The sequence below is a fragment of the Podarcis tiliguerta genome (assembly GCF_965153285.1).
Source record: "Podarcis tiliguerta genome assembly, chromosome: 9".
Taxonomy (NCBI): domain Eukaryota; kingdom Metazoa; phylum Chordata; class Lepidosauria; order Squamata; family Lacertidae; genus Podarcis; species Podarcis tiliguerta.
In genome coordinates this window covers 49,606,323-49,614,795 of record NC_139542.1, presented here as the reverse complement: position 1 = coordinate 49,614,795, position 8,473 = coordinate 49,606,323, and the positions used below count along the sequence as shown (strand labels likewise).

At 45.8% G+C, this 8,473-nt stretch overlaps 1 protein-coding gene across 1 annotated transcript in view; it reads left to right on the top strand.

The window, feature by feature from the left end:
- The first annotated feature begins 651 nt into the window (after positions 1-651).
- The window catches only part of ACSL1 (acyl-CoA synthetase long chain family member 1), an 85,928-nt gene continuing 78,106 nt past the window's right edge, over positions 652-8,473 (top strand). The window contains exon 1 of the mRNA XM_083458208.1: positions 652-771. The gene's annotated coding sequence lies outside the window, so the exon portion shown is untranslated. The remainder of the gene's footprint in view (positions 772-8,473) is intronic.

Here is an 8,473-nt window from a genome sequence, read left to right as displayed (position 1 = left end):
CTGGAGGCCCAAGGTTGGGAAACACTGCTCTAAACCATAAGCTTAACTATGGTTTAATGATAAACACACTATGTGGAGAAAATTGTGGCTGTCCGACTTCTCCCCTGGTCCAGCTGCTGCTGTACTGCCAGGAGTTAAGCTATGGACAAAATCTGGTGCGCCCCCACCCAATATTTCTCATTTTCACAATAATTCCTTTTGGCATAGTTGCGTTTTTATGGGTTTTCTCAATAAGCTCACTGAAACTTTACATTATTAAAAAAATATAAATTGTTTTTATTTTGTGCCCACACCCAGTGCCTTTTTTCTGGGGAGGGGGGGGACACAGGGGCACGTATAGCCCTAAACATTTTGTGAATCTATGTTTGGCCTCATTGAGGGGCAGTATTTCAATATGAGTGGGAAAGTGAGAGTACCCCTAAACATTTTTTAGAGGGAAAAAAAGCACTGCCCACACCTAAATCAGATGCTGTGATGCTCCCAAATACTCCATCTGTTTGTTTGTTTGTTTGTTTGTTTGTTTGTTTGTTTTGGTCTTTGGAAGCAGGGGCTGATAGTCCTAAAAGGAATGTGTGTGGTTTGAATACCTGTTTCCTGCTGATATTTCTCAATGTGTGAATGTGGGTATTGATAATACTTTCTCGGCTTGCTGAGCACATCTGCAATCAAGGTGTGCAGTCTCTTCCCAATCTATGGGAACTAGGTTATGACCAGGAAGAAAAGAAACCCTGATTGGTAAACACGGTCGAAAGAAGATTTCTGGGACCCATAGTAAGTGTGAAATAATCACCTTTCTTGGAACTTGAGAATCAAGTTTAAAAGACTGGCTCTAGTTACTTCTCTAATTACTGATAGCGCAACCTGGTTATTTAGTACTCTTTGTTAAGGTCATCATACTGTTGTTTTCATTACTAGCTGTAGAGGGAGTGTTGATACTGATGTTTTTATGTCCAAAGCTAAGGACTTACCCACACTTAACTTTTGCCTGCTCTTTCCAGGCACAAGTCTGCGTTTTAAAGCTCCATCTTCAAGCACTCTTTTTAAAATTTGCCCCAGAGCTTTTCTTGCAAACCCCCCCCCCCTGCTCTTTAAAGCTGAATCACAACAAACAGCAATGGCAGGGATTGGCTTGATTTCCCATTTGCCTTGCTGTGGATTTCTTTAGTTTTGGAAGTAACTTTCTGAGGGAAAATGGAGGCTATATACTCAAAGAGTGGGACCTCAGATGTCCTGAAGGGCATGCAAAGTGCCTCCTTGAATCCTATTCGTAGATTAAATCTAGAAATAATTAGGGGGGGGGGGAATCTTTTCTTTTTTCCTTACATTTTCCTGGCCTGCAACAGGTTCCTTGACCTAATGCAAGACACATCCCTTTCTTTGGCTTCCAAATACTCTCTGCTATTAGCCTTCTTAATCTTTGTACAGTGGTACCTCAGGTTAAGTACTTAATTCGTTCCGGAGGTCCGTTCTTAATCTGAAACTGTTCTTAACCTGAAGTACCACTTTAGCTAATGGGGCCTCCTGCTGCTGCCACGCCGCCAGAGCACGATTTCTGTTCTTATCCTGAAGCAAGTTCTTGACCTGAAGCACTATTTCTGGGTTAGTGGAGTCTGTAACCTGAAGCGTATGTAACCTGAAGCTTATGTAACCCGAGGTACCACTGTAATGCAGCTATATTTTTAAAACATATAAATCAATGCCTCTCCTGCAATTTAAAATAATTTATGGTCCAATATATTTGTCTGTTATGAACCACTCTGGCTGTGGCCCTATACAGAGTATAAATGCTTTTATGCACATAATCCCTGTTGAATACATTGGGACTGGCTTCTGAGTAAACATAAATAGGTTCAGTGAGATTTATCTCATCCAGATTTTAGCTGCTGTCATCTCCTAGAGACTTGTAACTGGGCTTCTGCTAGATATACAAAAATGCTTTTGTAAATTTCCCCACGGGCACTTCAGTGAGATGGGATGTGTTGACTTTTCTTTTTCCAGTCTGGTGAATGTTAGATCCTTGGAACAGAATATGTGCAAAAGGTGAAAACTTGACTGGTAAACACTGTGCTAAGAGCTCCTGTTTATATTGGTTATCTTGGCAGGCAGTCCAAAGTCAAAGCAATCTTTGCAGACTACAAAGATCCCCTCAAGGCATTCAATTATTGTTGATTGTAAAATAATGATGATTTTGCTCTTGTCAAGTTGTCTGTCTTGGCCTGTTCTTCACCTCAGCCTGCGGGCTCAGGGGATCTCACATGAGAAATGAGTATATAAAAAAAGAAATAAAGAAATGAGTTTGGTTTTATAGCATCCTGTGGGTTTGGAAAGAGAACATACTCTGTGAGGAAACACTGTAGCAAGTGTACCTTAATACCAGAAAGCGGCAGGAATCAGAGGTACTTCTATTTATTTATGAATTACAGAGCAGCAGCTCATCACAGCAGCTAAGACTTGCTACCCAAGCACAACTAAGACACATTCACCCTGTACATTTAAAGTACTATGATACCACTTTGAACTGTCACGGCTTCCTGCAAAGTATATTGGGAACTGTACTTTGTTAATGGTGCTGAGAGTTGTTAGGAGACTTCTATTCCCCTCATGAAACTTGTTTCCAGAGTTTTTTAACAGTTAATTCCTCTTCACGGGGAACTCTGGGAACTGTAGCTTTTTTTGGGGGGGGGGGTTCCAGTGGAGAAACTGGTGATCCTGTCAAAAGCCAAGTTCTTACTATGGAATGGCGAGATAAAACAGGCAGTTGACACGGTCACACCTTACCATCCTTCTCCAAAGTTTTGGAGCCTGAGCAGCTCCTAGATCAGACAAAGACTGGAGTGCCACTGGCACAGGTATCACTCTGAAGCAGATTGGACACTTGTAAGAACACCCGGGACGCGGGTGGCGCTGTGGGTAAAGCCTCAGCACCTAGGGCTTGCCGATCGAAAGGTCGGTGGTTCGAATCCCCGCAGCGGGGTGCGCTCCCGTTGTTCGGTCCCAGCGTCTGCCAACCTAGCAGTTCGAAAGCACTCTCGGGTGCAAGTAGATAAATAGGGACCGCTTACTAGCGGGGAGGTAAACGGCGTTTCCGTGTGTGGCTCTGGCTCACCAGAGCAGCGATGTCACGCTGGCCACGTGACCCGGAAGTGTCTTCGGACAGCGCTGGCCCCTGGCCTCTTTGAGTGAGATGGGCACACAACCCTAGAGTCTGGCAAGACTGGCCCGTACGGGCAGGGGGTACCTTTACCTTAAGAACATAAAATCATGCCTACTATTTGGCAGTGTAGGCCGCAAAAAGGGCTCACTTTGCATTGCATCCTGTAGTAGCCCTATTTTCATTGGAGAAATGTTGAAGGGTATGCAGATGGTTTAGAGGTTACTGACTTCCAGTGTGGAGGAGGGACCTCTGGAACCCTCAAAGACCAGATGTGACCAACAGGCTACACACTTTGAGGTTAAGTTTGCCTGATTTCAGAGTAATCCTGAACTTGTTGCAACTCCAACTAAGTACCCAGTGCTGCTACTGAGGATATTTTGTGGGGTCAGTTTCACCTTATGCAATCAGCTGATGTGGACAAGGTGATGGTGACATGCCCCCTTGACCCCATCCCTCCTGGCTTATCAGACCTAGCAGAGGAGGGCTGACTGGTTGAGTCCAGAGTTTGGTTAACACTTCCCTGGGAGACTGGGTGGTTCCTGCTGCACTGAAAGAGGCACTGGGACGACAGCTCTGAAAGAAACCAGCTCTGGACCCTTTTGATTGGACCCTTTTGAGGGGGAAAGTGGTAGAAAGGGCCATGGTAGGGCAGCTGAAAGCATTCTTGGAGGACACAGATTATAGATCCATTCCAATCTGGGTTCAGGCCTGGCCACGGAACTGAGCCAGCCTTGGTCTCCCTGGTGGATGACCTCCACAAAGAGTGAGGCAGAGGGAGTGCAGGTTTGCCCCCTGCTTCTTGATCTCTCGTTGGCTTTGATACCACTGATTATGTTATGCTCATGGGGAATGTGAACTGAGGACACTGTATTTCATTGGTTCTAATTCTACCTTTAATGGGACATCTGTGGCACTGTGGTCTAAACCACAGAGCCTAGGGCGTTGGATCCAGCTCTGACATGGAAGGCTCAGGTAGCCTCAGGGGCTGGGGGTGCCTTTTATCAACTGCAATTGCTTTGATAGCTACAGCCATTCCAGGAACCAGAAAGCCTTGTTGCAATAGTTCATGTGTTGTTTACTCCAGGACTGCGATTTGATTACTGCGATTTAATTTATGTGGGAATTTTCCTTGTGCAAAGGCTGCAGTTAATGCAGAATGCTGCTGCACAGTTGGGGACAGGAGTGAGGCCTTGGCAGCATATAATCAGTGCTCAGAGTTCTGCACTGGTTGCTGATCTGCTACTGGGCTAGGTCCTAGATCTTGCGCTCTCTCTCTCTCTCTCTCTCTGTGTAATATTAGTTACTGTATTTTTTAATGTATTTTAATTAAATATTAGTTACTGTATTGCTCTCTCTGTGTGTGTGTGTAATATTAGTTACTGCACAGCGCTCCCTCTAGCTGTTCTGGCTTCTGGGGTAGCCCCCGAAGCCTCCGCAGGGCAGCGGGGAGCCTGCATCCCGCTGCCCTGCGGAGGCTTCGCTGGCTACCCCAGAGCTGCTCGGGAGTGCAGGGCATCTGCCCGCTGCCTGCCCGCTGCTCCCAGGGCTGGAGGGGGAAGCCCAGGTTTCCCCTGCCAGCCCCAAAGAGCGGCTCAGGAGCATGCCGCACTCCGGCAATTTAGCTCCAGGGACCACACATTTGCTCCATAAGATGCACAGACATTTCCCCTTAGTTTTTAAGAGGAAAAAAGTGTGTCTTATGGAGCGAAAAATACGGTAATAACTTGAGGCCAGTTTACCTATGAGATCACCTTACACCATATGTGCCTACTTGCCTTCAATCCATAGAATTGGCACTACTACAGGTGCCACATAATGCCAGTTCCACATTTGCAATAACTCAGTGATTCAGTGTGGTAGCACCTTTAGAACTCCCTGCCTAATGATATAAATCAGGTGCATTCAGTGTATGAGGTGAGGTGATGGGAGTTGTAGTCCAACAACATCTGGGGACCCACAGGTTGAGAAAGGCTGCCTGGAGGTTGACAGTGTCGCCCCCTTGCAGGTGTGTGGGCCGCAACATGTTCCCAACAGTGCCTGACCCTGACACTGGCTTACACATCTTTGCCAGTGTCAATGTAACCCAACAGTCCATGGTTTGGCAAGGATCTGTCTAATCCTTCAGCTATGGACAGTTGTAAAGTGCTATCGGCTACAGGCTTCTTATACAGGTAAAATGGCAAAGAAATCTCACCAGCTTAAAAGACAAACAGCCTTAAAAAAACAAACAGCCTTTCCGCATCTTCTGCTGGTCAGCCCTAGGGAAGGAGGGAGACAAATGCAGGTTTAGTAAGAACGGTTGGAACAAAATGTTATCTAGGGAAAAGGTTACAATAGTTACAACTATCTTGGGTTTCCTAAATGGACGTTAATAGTTATCAGGGATCACGGTTAACCATTCACAGATGCCGGTGTGCCTGGAGGGGTAAAATACCACTTGATATCTTCTGACTGGTAATTTGGGGTTGTGATTCGAGGACCCGATCCCCGCTTGGGGAATAAAGACACGTGGTCACAGAATGTAAGGTTAATGGGTAAGGTAAAGGCCACAACTTTATTGATTACAGCATGTGAGAAGGTATTGGCTTAGGCATTGGACCACGGAACATTAGACTCCACCCACTCGTAGAGGGGTGAGTCTGAGGAGGGGTTAAACACCAGTAGGGGAAGCCTGTTGATGCTAATCCAACTATGGGCTCTCTTTCTGATGTCACCGAGGGTCGTGCCATGGCCCCCCGCCACACGGGCATCGGACAGGATCCATGACCGCCGGATTCCTTTAGCGGAATACCCAAAATTGCCGGGGAAGGCGATGGCCACACCTTGCCCCTCAAAACACCAACAACACATTCCAATGCCTAACCGCCACCTGAGCCAAAAAGGCTCGCCGCCAATACCCTCACAGCTGCAACCAATCCCTAAGACTATTGGATATGTTAGCCAGCCATATGTCGTTTCCCCGATTTGAAAGATAAATGTCGTCATCCCGGAATAGGGTCTGGTCGCCAATCTGGATATCATCATGAGATATAACTAGGCCATTCATAAAACGTACTTTGCGCGCTACCGTGCGATTCAAGAGTTTCCTGGATTTCTCAATGGCCATAATGTTATGCGCACCGTGCCAAACCTTTCTCTTCAAGAGGGAGGACCAGAACAGGGTTGTTCTGGGAAATAAGGCAGCCAACTCATCCAAGACCTTTCTCATGTTCCACAACAAGTCCACACTCTTCCTGCTAGCCGGGTCGGTCTCATCCAGCTGAATGATTAGAATGTTAGGGGGGGCCAACAGCGCAGCTTTTGCCTTCAGCAGTGGCATGAGTTCTTGCCAGCAGCAATCATTGAGTGTCACCATTAGCCAGCAACTACCTCTCCCAGTTTCTGACTGCAGAACTTTCCTGAAATCATTCTGTGCCAGACTCAGAAGGGCATAGAGCATGAAGTGGGTATGCAACAACATCTGTCTAATCTTTCAGGACAGCTCACTTCCTTTCCTTACCTATATATTTTCTGCTACTTTCCTATAGGTTGTGCAACATTTTGCTCCCATTTGTATCAGAACAGCGTGGAACTCTTTTCCTTCCACCGCCATCGTATGACATTCTGTGACAGCTGCACGCCTGTTGCAGACAGAGGGTGCCGTGCTTTTGCACTAATATTGCAATCAGATGCTTCTCCTTCTGTGTCAGATGTTCATCTGCACAGAAGTGTGGAGACTCTCGCTCCAACATTTTCGTCTTTTTGTTATGACCATGTTGCTGTAGCAGTGTTCCCATGAAAGCACCATGAAAGTGTGAAAAGGCGAGTGCCAACTGTTCCCATGACCACCTCTATAGAGTTCTTAAGTTTCCCGCACTTATTCACAAGGGCATTGTGTGAATGCACTCTTAACAGAAATTGAGATTATAATATAGACTTCAGTATAGACTATACTATAGTATAAACTATAGTATACAACAGAAAATATAGTAAAGCCGAATTATATTGCTTTAAGTTATACCATTCTAAGGGTTGATTCACACAGGTCAAATATTTCTGCACAGAAACCAGGTTGGTGTATGAAATTCCCTGAGTTCTGCATGCAGTTCGACCATATATGAATGTGTATGTTGCGGGTAACAGGTAAAGGGACCCCCTGACCATTAGGTCTAGTCATGGACGACTCTGGGATTGTGGCGCTCATCTCGCTTTATTGGCCGAGGGAGCTGGCGTACAGCTTCCGGGTCATGTGGCCAGCATGACTAAGCCGCTTTTGGTGAACCAGAGCAGCGTACAGAAACGCCATTAACCTTCCCGCCAGAGTGGTACCTATTTATCTACTTGCACTTTGCTTTCGAACTGCTAGGTTGGCAGGCGCTGGGACCGAACAACGGGAGCGCACCCCGCTGCGGAGATTCAAACCGCCGACCTTTCGATCGGCAAGCCCTAGGCTTTTACCCACAGCGCCACCCGCGTCCCTTTTCGGTGGTGTTAGGCTGTAGTAAATCTTCAGATATAGGCAATTTAGCTCTGATACCCCTTCCCATTCAAAGTTGTGCAGGAGATCAACCATTCTCCAGTAGGGTGCTCCTGTAAATCGGCAGAGAATTCTACCAATCACTTCCACTGTCGAAAGCTTTCTTCGTCAGATTTTTTACCTTCTGGACAGACCTTTCTATAAGCCCATTCAACTGAGGAAAGTTAGGGCTTGATGGTGTGTGTTGAAAATCCCAGTCTTTGGCAAACAGCCTGAATTCTGCACATGAGAACGGTGGAACATTATCACTGAGCACTTCATCCGGAATACGATGTCTGTTGAATATCCCTTTCAGGTTGGCAATCACTGCTCTACTGCTGGTACATTGAATTGTGCATATTTCTGGAAAGAGAGAATAATCATCTGTAACCATTAAGTAGTTCTTGGAATGCCATGTGAATAAGTCAGCTTTTTTCTTCTGGTAGGGCCTTTGAGGAACTGGATTTAATGGCTCTGGTTGTTGATGTGACTTGTATTTTAAGCAGGTGAAACAACCTTCTGCCTTAGCTATTATATCCTGATTAATTTTAGGCCAATATATCACATTTCGTGCATTTCCCCCCGATTTTATGTAGTATTTCTTTATAAGGGCTAGGAGGTATCACTACTTTGCTTTCTTTGAAGAGGATGCCATCTATCGCTGTGAGTTCATGTCTGAAATTCTAGTAATCTCTGAAACTTACATCACATATGCCCTTAGTCTCATGCCAGCCTCTAATTACTACTTCATTCAGGATTTGCATAGATCTTTATCAGATTCGCCTTTGATCTGCTCTAGTTTCTCATTTGCCATTTTCATTTGC